Source organism: Capra hircus, chromosome 17 (assembly GCF_001704415.2).
Source record: "Capra hircus breed San Clemente chromosome 17, ASM170441v1, whole genome shotgun sequence".
In the NCBI taxonomy this organism is placed as follows: domain Eukaryota; kingdom Metazoa; phylum Chordata; class Mammalia; order Artiodactyla; family Bovidae; genus Capra; species Capra hircus.
In genome coordinates, this window is record NC_030824.1 from 53,269,429 (window position 1) to 53,282,675 (window position 13,247).

The following is a 13,247-nucleotide window of genomic DNA, read 5'->3' on the forward strand; positions in this document are numbered from 1 at the left end:
TATTTAGTCTCCTAGTGTATGAACTGGAATGCTCTCCATTTATGAAGGTCTTTAATTTCTTTCAGTCATATTTTATAGTTTTCAGTGCACAAGTCTTAAACTTCTATTAGCTGTATTTCTAAGACGTTTCATTTTTTATACTATTGGGAATAGTATCAATTTAATTTTAAAACTATCTGCTGCTTATAAGAGAAACTGAAAGTTTTTTATATATTAATGCTGTACTCTGCAACCTCGTTGAACTCTTTTATAAATTCTAATAGTTTTTTTGTGTGGATTCCATGGATTTTTGTAGATTTCCTACTTACAGGATCAAGTAATCTGCAAATAAATTCTCCATTTTTGATGCTTTTATTTTTTTGCCTTACGGCATTGCCTAGAACTTACTGAATAACTGTTGAATAGAATATTCAATAATATTGATATTGAATATTCAATACCGAATAGAAGTGGCAAGAGCAAACATCTTTGCCTTGTTTCTATGTTAGTGGGAAAGCATCTCATCTTTCACTCTTCTGTATGATGTTATTAGCTGCAGGTTTTTTGTAGGTGCTTTTATCAGGTGAGGAAGTTCTCTTTCACGCCTAGTTTGTTGACAGTCCTTATCATGGCTGGGTCCTGGGTTTTGTCAAATGCGTTTTCTACATGCTGTTATTGTCCGGTCACCCAGTCGTGTCTGACTCTTTGTGATCTCATGGACTGCAGCACGCCAGGCTTCCTTGTCCTTCACTATCTCCTGGAATTTGCTTAAACTCATGTTCATTGAGTCGGTGATGCCATCCAACCATCTCATCTCCTGTCGCCCCCTTCTCCTCTTGCCCTCAGTCTTTCCCAGCATCAGAGTCTTTTCCAATGAGTTGGCTTTTTGCATCAAGTGGCCAAAGTTTTTTGTCTACATTTATTAAGATGAAAATGCTTTTATTTTTCATTCTATTAATGTACTATATTACATCAATTAATTTCAACTTTACTATAATTGGGACACTTTTTATGAACTGCTTTTACTCTTGAGTATAGGTCACACTTTCTTCTTTCTTTGCATATCCCACAATATTTGTTGAAAATGAACATCAGAGATGGATTTATTGTAGCAATTCTGGATTGTCATATTTTCCCCCTGAACGTTTTTTGTTTGTTTGTTTCTGTTTATTTCTTGTTTAATAATTTGCCTGGATTAATTCTGTGAAATCTACCACCTCTGTAGGGTGAAGTCAATGATGTCTCCTTCTGTTGTGTTTTCTTTTTTAATTCTTGCTTTTATTTTTAATCTTGACTTCCTAGCTGTCACCCCTGTGTCTGCACAGCTTAATGACTGGCCAGTGATTTGACCAATACTGTGATCAAACAGCCCAACCCAGTAAGACTTCCATTCTCTGCTGATGGATCTGTCTGTGGATAGAGGCAGAGTATCCTCAAAGGACTAGAGTACCCTTAAAGTCCAGGCCATCTTCAAGAGGATCTCAGCTGTGGCTCGCCACCTGCCCCTCATTTCCTCTATGCATGTGTTCAGCCTCAGGATTGGCCAGGAGTGCAGAGTTAGCTTGGCTCTTGGTTGTCTGCTGCATATGTGGGCAGCCTCATCTAGAAATATGCCTATCCCAACCATGACTGCAACCTCAAGAAAACAGAGTCACTGGCCCTCCCCAGTCACCAGCCACCAAAATCATTGTGCCCACCACTGGTCATGAGTGTTGCCCACCATTCCAAATCAAGTGAGTTCTCTTTGACCACAGCAGGATCCTGCCAGTCTTTATGGATGATGGTCTTCCCACCCTCAAAACCTCCACGACAACTGGGCCAAGGAATGGGTGCAGAGCCCCAGGCAAGCATTCCACAAACGCCCACTATTCTTAATAGAAGTTCGGCAGTTGTTCTAGTATAAACATTTCTCAGATTGTTTTATGCATTTATTCAATTTCTAGTGCACTGGAAATGAAATGATTGTTTTTGTTCATTCTGTCCAATTTTATGTTTGCTTTTTTAAAGACAGGGTTTGCCGACCTCCTTACTTGGCCATAGCCAGAAGTCCTGCCCCAGGATTTATTTTTGAACGCTGTGGATACTACACAAAACTTGGTACTCCATATTATTTATAACCCATCCATTGTGATTTTTACAATGTCAAATGTTACATAGTTCTTCGTAGGTCTGATAAAACATTTATCTTTTCAAGTGAATAAGGTCTAACTGGAAATTGTGGGATAAAAACACCCATCCTTGATAAATTAAAGATTTAAGTCAAACCATTTCAGGTTCCAATTCTGGATATATAGTAGAAACTCAGTAAATGACCCTTTGGTTCATAGATGTGGATTACCAGGTATATTTTGAGGAGAAATGTGCTTATTTCCCCCTATTTTTACAATATTTCTGCCTACAGTGTTTCATCAAGCATTTATAACAAATGCCATATGAAGGATATAATTAAGGATTACTTTAAAAATACCTTCCCTAAAAACATCCAAGAATAGCTACATTTTACTTTTTCACATGATCTTCCTGTTGAAAATCATAGTGGGTTTTTCCATTTAATCTCAAGGAAGCATCTGATTGAGATGTGGTTAAAACAGCAATATCGTTTGATTAATGTATTGAAACTGTTGGGGTCATCTTCATTTACCTCAGTAAAGACTGTTCATTACTTTCAGTGGTGCTTTACTGTTCTATGTCTGAAATTATGAGACAAAGCCAGAAAAGCAGGAGGAGATTCAGAACCTCTAGTTCCTATCCCTGAAATAAAACAACACAGCGCTTCCCATAGCGTCAACCTAGGAACACAGGGTGTTTTGCCAACATCAACTAAAACTCCCCACAGCTAGTGAAGTTCAAATCAATACCAGCCCCTTAAAAGAACATAAATGTATCTGCCTAAGATCAGGTAACAAATTGGTACAACAGCCGGAAAAGTAGGCCTGAATGCTTGTCCTTTAATCACCACAACCTGGTCTCCCTCTAGTGACATCAAAACCAAACTAAAGGGCCAGCTATCCAAATCTTTATCCCAGCACCACTTCTGCTTGAGAGTTTTCCTAAAAATGAAGGATGGGGCCATCAGTCCCTTCAAATGAACTGCAAGTATGATCTCAAAGGCATGTTAGTCGCTCAGTCGTGTCTGACTCTTTGCAACCCCATGGACTGTAGCCCACCAGGCTCCTCTGTCCTTGGAATTTTCCAGGCAAGTACACTGGAGTGAGTAGCCATTCCCTTCTCCAGGGGATCTGCCCGACCCAGGGTTCAAACCCTGGTCTCCCACATTGCAGGCAGGTTCTTTATCATCTGAGCCACCAGGGAAGTACGATCACAAAACCGGATCTCAAATAAACTAACAAAGCACAGATTGATTTTGCTGTTTCAGTCCAGAATGGAATAGATGTCTGCAACATTTGCAACATCCTTCTCCAATTTTCCCCATGAGCAGTTGCAGTTTTAGCCACCATCAGTTCTTACCATGTTAAAACACATTTTCAGAGCTTCTTCTCTATAATGAAACCACTTCGAAGGTTCCAAATTGCTTTCTCATGGGGGATGTTACCCTATATATCCTGATAACTGTTCTAATACTCATTTAAGAAAGGTAGGGAGCAGGTATTATAATACCAGTGAAAGGAAAGCCAAGTGCTTAAAGAATGCCCCCAAGAGGTCTCAGAGCTCATAAACAGCAAAGTGACAAGCCAAAGTCACTGAAGCTGGTACAGAGCTGTGTCTAAAAAAGTAAGCTGACCCCTATCCTGCTTCCTCATAGGAAATAAGTCAAAATTACAGGCGAACACAAGAGCTAGATGAATACTCTAACCTGTTTGCACATCCATTCATATGAACACCTTCATTCATGCATCAAAGGTATTATTTTGTGTATTAATTAACCTAACAATCTTTCCCAGCTTAACCAGATGATTGTACAAAAACCAGAATGAGCCTTTCCCCATATACTCAAACTTATTTGGATAGTGAAATCTATATTTCCCTCATTATTTATTCATAGCCTTGGCTTAGCAGATGCTATCCATCTACACTGGGAGACATCTTCCTTTTCAAAATACCCCCAACAAAACCAGATTCACACCTGGACTACCATGCCTTTTTCACAGCAACATAGAAAGATGAAAACCAAACCATTCACATGAACACTATTGCTTTTTCTCTACTTGAAATCTGTCCTGTTGAACTTCTGATTACATTTAGAATAAATATAAAAATCTGAAAAGATATTCAAGTTGAGGTCTGAAGTGGGAAAACTTACACAGAAGTAGAAGCAGAAAATGCAAATCATGATGTTTAATGTCACAATGGGAAAGAGGAAGGTTAGTCAACTTTCCATCAAATTCATTTTCATGATACATTCATAAATATTCGGAAGACAATAATGACTTTAAATTCCATCAGACTAGACGGTCTAAGGACTAGACTTAAAATCAGAATACCCAGAACTTACTGTTACTATCACTAATTACTTAGAGACCTCCCAGGTGGCTCAGTGGTAAAGAATCCACCTGCCAAACAGGAGATGCGATTTCAATCCCTGGGTCGGGAAGATCCCCTGGAAAAGGAAATGGCAACCCGTTCCAGTATTCTTGCCTGAGAAATCCCAGGGTAAGAGGAGCATGGAGGACTACAGTCCATAGCGTTGCAAAGAGTCCAGTGACTTTGCAACTAAACAAGAACAAGCCACAGACCCCTAACACTATGTCATTACATGGCTTGCCTGTAAGGAGCTTACATTCTGGAACAGAATCAGAACGTTCACACAACACAGAAAAAAAAATTACATGAACACAGTTACCCTCATTTCTTGATTTGTTTACTAGATATACCCAAACCATCTTGGCAGAAAAGAAACTTGTGTGTATGAGAATTCTTTTCCAATTACATAGCATTCCTTGTCCTTGTCCTTCACCAGCAGCACTGGTCCCTCGAGTGAGAGCTGGCAGAGCCAGGTGGAGATGTGCCCACAGAGGCAGCAAGAGAGCAGTGCAGGGACAAGGCACTCAGCTCCAACCTGGGACTAAAGATCTGGGCTCCAGGAGCCTGAGCTTTTAATAACACAGTTTGACTGGGTTGATGCTTCAGTTGACCAATTCTTTCTCAAAATCCCTCTCTGTAAATGTACTGGGTTGGCCAAACAGTTTGTTTGGATTTTTCTGTAATATGTTAGGGAAAAGCCCACATGAATTTTTGGCCAACCCAGCATAAGAGGATTTAGAATTCTAGAGCTGGAGGGACCTTTGCAGGGGAGTCCACAGGGAGTTAACACACTTTCCTGAACTGCTGCCAGCCAGGACTTGATCTCCAGCCCCTGAGCCTGTCCTGTGTTGACCCTGGGTGCTAGGCTGGGACCCATTTGGAAATGATACTAGCACTGCTTTTTGGGGCAGGCCTGGGTTACCTAAGAGAAAATTTCAGGAGGAGATCTTGGACAGAATTCCAAATATACTGAGAGGGAAACACTGAGTGTAAGAAAAATGCAAGACACACCTTGGGTATAAAGAGAAAAGATGCTAACTGGTGTTGAGCAGTAGAGAATAGGTCAGGGGGCAGTGAAGGGAAGAGAGGCAGAAACAAGAGCTCTGAGATGGCTGGAGTCAAGGGCCCGATGCCTGTAAGGACAACATGGTTAATTTCAGACAGCTCAGGACGGTAGTGAGAAACACAGGGTCTGATCTCACTGGCTTTGGAATAGAGGGTTACCACCAGGAAATGCTCTTTCCGTGGCTAGGGATAATGACATTTTGCCAGTGACATCCTTCAAAGAGGACCAAAACTTAAGCCTGTGCCCCTGAAAGTCTTGAAATTGCACCAGATTCAAGCCCTGGTGTGGTCACATTCGGGCTCTGTGTCCTAGGAACTGACCTGCAGCATCCTCTAAGCTCAGTTTCTGTGTCTCTAACCATCAGGATCTGACTCTTTGAATTAAGTCTGTCCCAGGTCTAAGATTTCTATACGCAAGTGCTTGAAGTTCCCGCAAGGCAAGTTTTTTTTTTGTCAATTACAAATGGCTTTAAGAGCCTTGTCAACTCCGTCTTTCTCCCATCCCTGTTCTCAGCACAAGCAAGAGCATCACTTAAAAAGCATTGTTAGCTACAGGTAACAGGCAGAAGGGAAGAGAGAGACTGTAAATGAGCTCTTTAGAGTCAAGCCCCACCAAGCCATTATTAATGCCTTACGCTAGCCAGAATGGGGAGGCATGTGTTTCCTTCAGAAGCCATTCTAAACATGCACCCGGCCATTTAAATTCACAAGGCATTCGTTGTCATATTTTGCTCCTTATTAACAATGGCCCAGAAGCCAGGGCATACTGACAGGTCTCTCCATACCCCCAGAATATTGGGTGAGGTGTGTTAGCAGCAATACCCTTTAGTTATTATTGCTATGCTACTTAAGGACAAGCCCCACCCTCTCGTTCAGCTTCCTCCCTCCTCCTCCCGCCCCCTGTATTTTTCACTAGAAACTATGACATCAAGAACACGTAACTTCCAACTCCACACAGGCACACTGTCCATTTTAAAGGCATCATATCTTATGTCTTCACTTCTTGGAAGCTCATTAGAAGCTGGATCTTTAGAGCATCTACTTCACTAAAATCTTCTCCAATCACTTGAGGCATAAAACTAGTAAAGAGAGGACAGGGCGGGTGGCAGGGTGGTGAGTAGTGGGAAAAGAAAGAAAGAAAATGGGATGAACAGAGGCTGAGGGAGGCTGGCTACGGAGTGGAGTATGTGACACCGCAGACAAAGAAGCCCAGGCGCCGGAGGGAGACAATGACGGCTCAGAGCAAACGCAGCGTGGGCTGGGGCTGCCAGGGAAGGGGCTCCCCAGATCCGAAATCCAAGCTAGCTTGGTGCCAGCTGACCAGCTCCTAGCAGCTGCTTCACTGCAGAGAGCCTCATACAGTCATTTCCTGGCTGAAAGGATTTCTACTGTTTTAATTACGTCTGCTTTTTTTTTTTTTAAGATAAGAAATAACACCTCTTCATCCCCACATTCCCCAGACACAGATGTATTTTCAACTATCCAAAGAACAAACAACAATTTGGGTTTCTGGAAGGGTTGAGAATTGCTCATGAAATAAATAATTAAGGAGGGGGGAAAAAGAAGTTCAACAAAGTAGTTCAACTGTGCTGGTTTGAAAAACACAGCTAGAAAAATTGGGGTCCTAAGTGGAATGGGGTTTGGGAGACCGGGGCTGTTAATGCCAGGAAATGAACCTGATGCTATCAGCGCCCTTTGTCCTGTTCAGCTGTAGACAATGCAGAGGAGTCGAGTTTTTCAAATTTCAACTCTCCTCTTTTCCCAGAAAGATCTAGAACAGGTTAATTCACTCCAGAGCCCTAGTCATCCTTGACAGAAAAAGAATTGGGGATTTCACAAGTAATATGTGCAAAATCTTCCTTAACCTAGAAAACATTAGGAAAAAAAAATCAATGCAGAACTGAGATCTAAAACTAAAACCTGGAGAAGAGGAAATCCAACAACTGCAGCTCCTATAGTCTGGGATGTTGAAAAGATGATCACTGCACGGCTCGATCTTTTAAAAACCACTATCTGTTTACAAACAGAGCACTTATTAAATAACACCCCAGGTAGTACATGATGACAGGAATAGTGTTTGCTCTTTTAAACAACAACAGATTGGGAAAATATATTTCAATACCATCAAACAACAAATTAAAAGGAAACATCTCTTCTAACTGGAAGAATGCAGATCTAGCTGGGAAAATTGACTTCCACCCACCCTCCATTCTCCTGAAAGGAGATTAGAAGGAGAAAACAGAAACACATACGTCTTGGAGATGAATTTTGGTAATGAGCGCTATAAACATTCATAGGAAGACAGGTTCGTATTTCACAGATCTTGGGAAAAAATGTTTTAATATGCACATGTGAGTCAAACACTTCCGTAAAATGCATTTAATGTTTAATTGTTTTTGTACACTGCCAGAGGGAGTTTAGTCTTGTCACTCACCTGATGAAGCCTGATCTCTCTCAAATCATCTCACCCTACGGTGCTAAAGATGTTACTGCTGTGACATAATTCAACCTCAAGATATGTTGCGGGAAACACAGGTCAGTCTTAAAGCACCAGGTGGGCAAACAGTCCTTATTTAATCGCCTGACCTTGAATTTCAGGGGTTGTATACTCATCTGTTGCTTAGAGGCTGCCACTTGAGATCATGTGCTAGGTACGGGTTTTCCAAATTTAAGTGGGCTTTATAAAATAAGCTGACTCTTCTTTGTCAGAACAAATGAGGCATCAAAAAAAAAAAAAAAAGATTCTCCTCTCCTGTCCTTAATTCTAATAAGGGAGAGAGGGAGAAAGAGAATGGAAGGAGAGAGAGACCTTTAGCCCTCCCCTCCTCAACTGGTTTTAGAGTGAACGAGTTAGGAAACATTTCAAAACCCCTGATCAAAATGGAGAAAAAGGTGGCTGGCATGGTTTCTCATTCAGCTGAAGTCGTTCTGTGGACCTCTCACGAGCGAACAATTTCTGGGCCAACTTTGCATCCAACCACAGTTGGCGATGGATTGAAATTGATATTCTACATTCTCCTATCAAATTAAAACAATGAAACAGGTAGATGCACTAATAGCAAATACTGAATATATCTTACCCTATGTCAGACACTGTTCTAAGTACTTGCATGTATTACTAACTCAGCTCAGTCAGTAAAGAATCTGCCTGCAGTGCAGGAGACCCGGGTTTGATCCCTGGGTTGGGAAGATCCCTTGGAGAAGGAAGTGGCAACCCACTCCAATATTCTTGCCTGGAAAACCTCATGGACAGAGGAGCCTGGTGGGCTGCAGTCCACGGGGTCACAAAGAGTCGGGCACAACTGAGCAACTAACACGCTAACACAGAAGCCTCCCAACAATCCCCCAAGGAAGGTACTGTATAAACATGAGCATAAACTCGGTCACACATGAGAAACAAGAAGCTTTCCCAATGGTGGTGGTATAATGAGATAGAGGTGGGTAATAATTTTCAAAAGGAATCTCTGAATTCCACGTATCCTATAACATAGGGTGTTGCCCTGTATACTGCTGGGGCCAAATGTCACACAAAGAAAATACAAAGGAATCTTTCAGCTACATTTAGTTTAAATAGCCTGGCTCAGAAGCTTCCACTAAGAGAAAACTAATCTCTACTAGAAAAGTAAGATTTTAAAAAGATTAGGAAAAAAAGATATGTAATGAAGGGTGAAAAGACTTCACAGAAGCTATAAATCTGCCATCAACTTGAGGAAAATGGTCTACTCTCACTTAAAGGGCCAAAGAAAATCTCCAAAGAAAACTGGGTGGGTCTTCTTAGAAATCATAATCAGCTTCCACTTCCTCGGATGTGTCCTAATGCCAATTCCTAGTAGCTAAAATAATAATAAAGATACAGAAAAGGAAGCAAAAGGAGGATAGGAAATGTTTATGAATTCTATTACATTTGGGGGCAGGGCAAGGAAGCCTGGGCGATCTAGAAAGAAAGAAGAAAAATAAATAACAATTGAAGAGGTGTTCCTGTATCAATTACTATTGCCTTTTCAACCATTTTCAATCCATTTAAAATCTCTGGAACAAAAGATTATGTATAGGTTGTATTCCAAAGTCACTGGCCCAGAAAAGCCTGGGAAGACCAGGCTGATCACTCTCTTCCATCAACAGCTAACTGAGAAAGCTGGGGGGAAATACTAGTCTTACCAGACTCCAATTCTTGACCCTCTGCCTTTCCCATCCCACCCTAGAGGAGCCACTGGCTTCCATCCACCAACCAACACTGCTTCTCTGCTCTTTGACTAACATCTCCACAAAGCCTGCCTCTTCAGGGACATGGCCCTTTCGGCCACATTAATTCAAAAACTCACAGTCATTCATTTGGCCCTACTATCAAAGAGAATTTTTCATCAGTAAGAAATGGCATTGTTGGGTGTTGTTAAGTCAATTTGGACTGCTGAGAAAAGAGATTCCAATGTCTAGGATTCATATTTGTGATATTTACTCTAGAGTTAGAATATTTTTTTAAATGTTTTCACATGGTGTTTACAGGCTCCTGACCTTTTAAAATCATATCAGATGGTGAGGACTAAACATTTTCTGACCAAATATTTTCTCAAATAAAGGAGGTTTATTAGAAATAGTTCACCACCTATTATCCCCTTATGGCCATGGAGCCTAACGGAGCTCCAAAGAGAAACTTTGGCAGACAAGAGATGACAAGGCAAATGAGAAATCTTATTCTTTTCTTCTCACAAGTTAAAAGCCTGCCTTTATATTGATTTTCAGATACTGAATATACGTAGTTCATCTTCCAGATAATCTCAATGTGTCTTACTCTAATAAGCAAATAAAATTTATGAGAATGGAAAAAAGAGATGGATCCATATCTGTAAACAACCTTTACACACACACACACACACACACACACACACACACACACATTCATTAACCTGATTCACAGCTGATCCGGCTACAGAACACATTTCCCTGTCGGCCCCAAACTGTGCCCCCTCTTCACAAGGAAATAGACCCACTGTATGCTTCCCCACGCCACAAGCTCTTTACCAGTGGATTTGACAGAAAGGGGACACGGAAACTGCTTATAAATTATAGTTTGTATATTTATTTGGCTTAAGCTGGAGTTCTCTGAATATCTAAAATATTCAGTTTTCCTTAAAACTGTAATGCCTTCCTAACCTTGACTTGATGGTAGTTACCCCTGTGAATTTGAGTTCCTAGTATAACATCATGACCAATACCCCAAACACAGTCTGTGTAACACCACTGTACATCTGTAGGCATCTATCTGCTCAAGTCCAACAACAGCTAATACTGGGCTAGAACATGAGCCCGCGCCTGTTGTTAACATGTAATGAGCTTCTCAGTCCCTAGAATTTGGGTTTATCAACTGGGAATTGCCAGAAGGCACAGAGTGGGGTCAAAGTCAGGGCTCAACAAGCCCACAGTTGCCAGACTTCATCCTGCTGCTTGAGCTGTCTCACTTTTTCAGAATAAGATTCCTGCAGCCGTCTCATCACAAATGTTGCCAATCCTGACCCACTTCCCTAGTCCATGCCACAGTTCAGCTTAGATAACATGTGTGCATTAGTCGCTCAGTGGTGTCCAACTCTTTGTGATCCCATAAACTGTAACCCGCCAGACTCCTCTTTCCATGGAATTCTCCAGGTAAGAATACTGGAGCAGGTTGACATTCTCTTCTCCAGAGCATCTTCCCCAGCCCCCCGCCAGGGATTGAACCTGGTTCTCCTGCATTGCAGGGGAATTCTTTACCATCTGAGCCACCAGGGAAGCTAAAATAGAATGTGTTCCCCCAGCAAATTCCTAGGTCTCTTATTCTGGTTAGCAAGACATCTTTTCCTATAAGGTGTCCTGTCCTCAGTCAACTATGCTGATCAGCGTTTAACAGTCTTCACATGAGTGAATTCTCTTACTCACCAGTAACGTATTATGTGTGCTCCGCGTGCGTGTGCATGCTCGGTCACTCAGTCGTGTCCGACTCTTTGGGACCCCATGGACTGTAGCCCAGCAGGCTCCTTGCATGGGATTTCCCAGGCAAGATTACTGCCATTTCCTCCTCCAACGTGTATAATAATAATATATCTGAATATAGTGAATATAACTTCACTAAGAAGTTCTTAAATCAAAGAAACTAATCTCAGTGATCCAGGCACAAGAGTTGGTTGTTTATTTCACTCAACAAAAATGTCCTGAGTAACAAAGGAATGTCTAAAACCAAGGAATTTTATCATTTGAAGCTAAACTCATTTGAGACAGAATGTACGTCTCTTTGCAACCCCATGGACTATACAGTCCGTGGAATTCTCCAGGCCAGAATACTAGAGTGGATAGCCTTTCCCTTCTCCAGGGGATCTTCCTAACCCAGGGTTGGAGCCCAGGTCTCCCGAGTTGCAGGCAGATTCTTTACCAGCTGAACCATGAGGGAAGCTCTATTAGCATAATACTATTATTTAAACATCCTAAGGCTGGGCTCACCATTTGTTGAGCGGATAGCTGGATGCTATAGAAAATGAATGAACTTCTGGCTATTCAGAGAAATTGATTTCAACTAAGATGGTGTGGAAATAGGCACTGCTTTCATCGGCTTCCTCCACATTCTAAAAATGTTTCCCAGCGAAAAAGGTAGCTTTACCCTTCCATGCATGAAAATGGCACAGAATATACTAACTAAAGTGAAGGAGCATCAGAAATACTTCATCCTTTATTCTCCACCATGCCCCACTTGAAAAAAAAAAAAAAGCATTTATGTTAGCTACAAATACTAGGGCCCTGTTTAGAAGTTAGTTCTAGACCTTTCTTAAAAAGGCTCATTTCACCTGATTCCAAACTGCATATATGGCATCCAGCATCAGGAACAAATTTAAATCAGATGTTTTGACTGGGGTGATTGGAAATTTGTACCACTGATAAGTACGCCTATATACATACACACACACACCTATGTTTGTGCCATACGGCAGAAGTGTTTTCCAAATGTTAGCATTCATTCAAACTGAATATGTAAATATATACTTATTTGCTAGTAAAGTCATATTTGCTCTTTAATTCATTCTCTTTGTAGGGGGAAGATAAGTCTGCACCATTCAAAAATTAGAATTAGGAATTTTTCATTCAAAGAAATGCTATTTGTTTTCAAGCCCATAACTAACTAGAACTAAATCAATAAAACATAACTATTGCCAAAGGTAGTAAGTCCTTAAGGTATCTCCTTGAATGCATTTTGTTGAGTATATTCACATATCCACAGCAGTTCCATAACATCCACTCATGTTAGAAAAAATCCTTTAGGATCAATCAAAAGAAAGTAAATGTCAAAATATTTTGAACACGGCCTGTGTGCGTGCTAAGCCGCTTCAGTTCTCTCTGTTTGCGACTCTATGGAACATAGCCTACTGGGCTCCTCTGTCCGTGGGATTCTCAGGCAAGAATACTGGCGCGGGCTGCCATTTCCTTCTCCAGAGGATCTTCCCATCCCAGGGACAGAACCCTCATCTCTTACGTCTCCTGCATTGGCAGGCAGGTTCTTTAACACTGCTGCTGCTAAGTGGCTTCAGAACCACACAGTAAAAAACATGAAGCTATTTCTAATTCGAAATAAGGAAAACTAATGAAGTAATGATCCAATTAAACAACAACAATATATGAGGCATACAGGCCCTAAATATTATACTTTGATGATTCTGAAAAGTAGAGAAAGGCCATTCATTTAGTTATACTCCAAAGAGGGG

The 13,247-nt window shown here is 41.2% G+C and overlaps 1 protein-coding gene across 1 annotated transcript in view; it reads right to left on the reverse strand.

Annotated features, from left to right (window-relative positions):
* Window positions 1-13,247, reverse strand: part of MAML3 (mastermind like transcriptional coactivator 3) — a 450,336-nt gene that overhangs the window by 288,321 nt on the left and 148,768 nt on the right. The window lies entirely within an intron of this gene.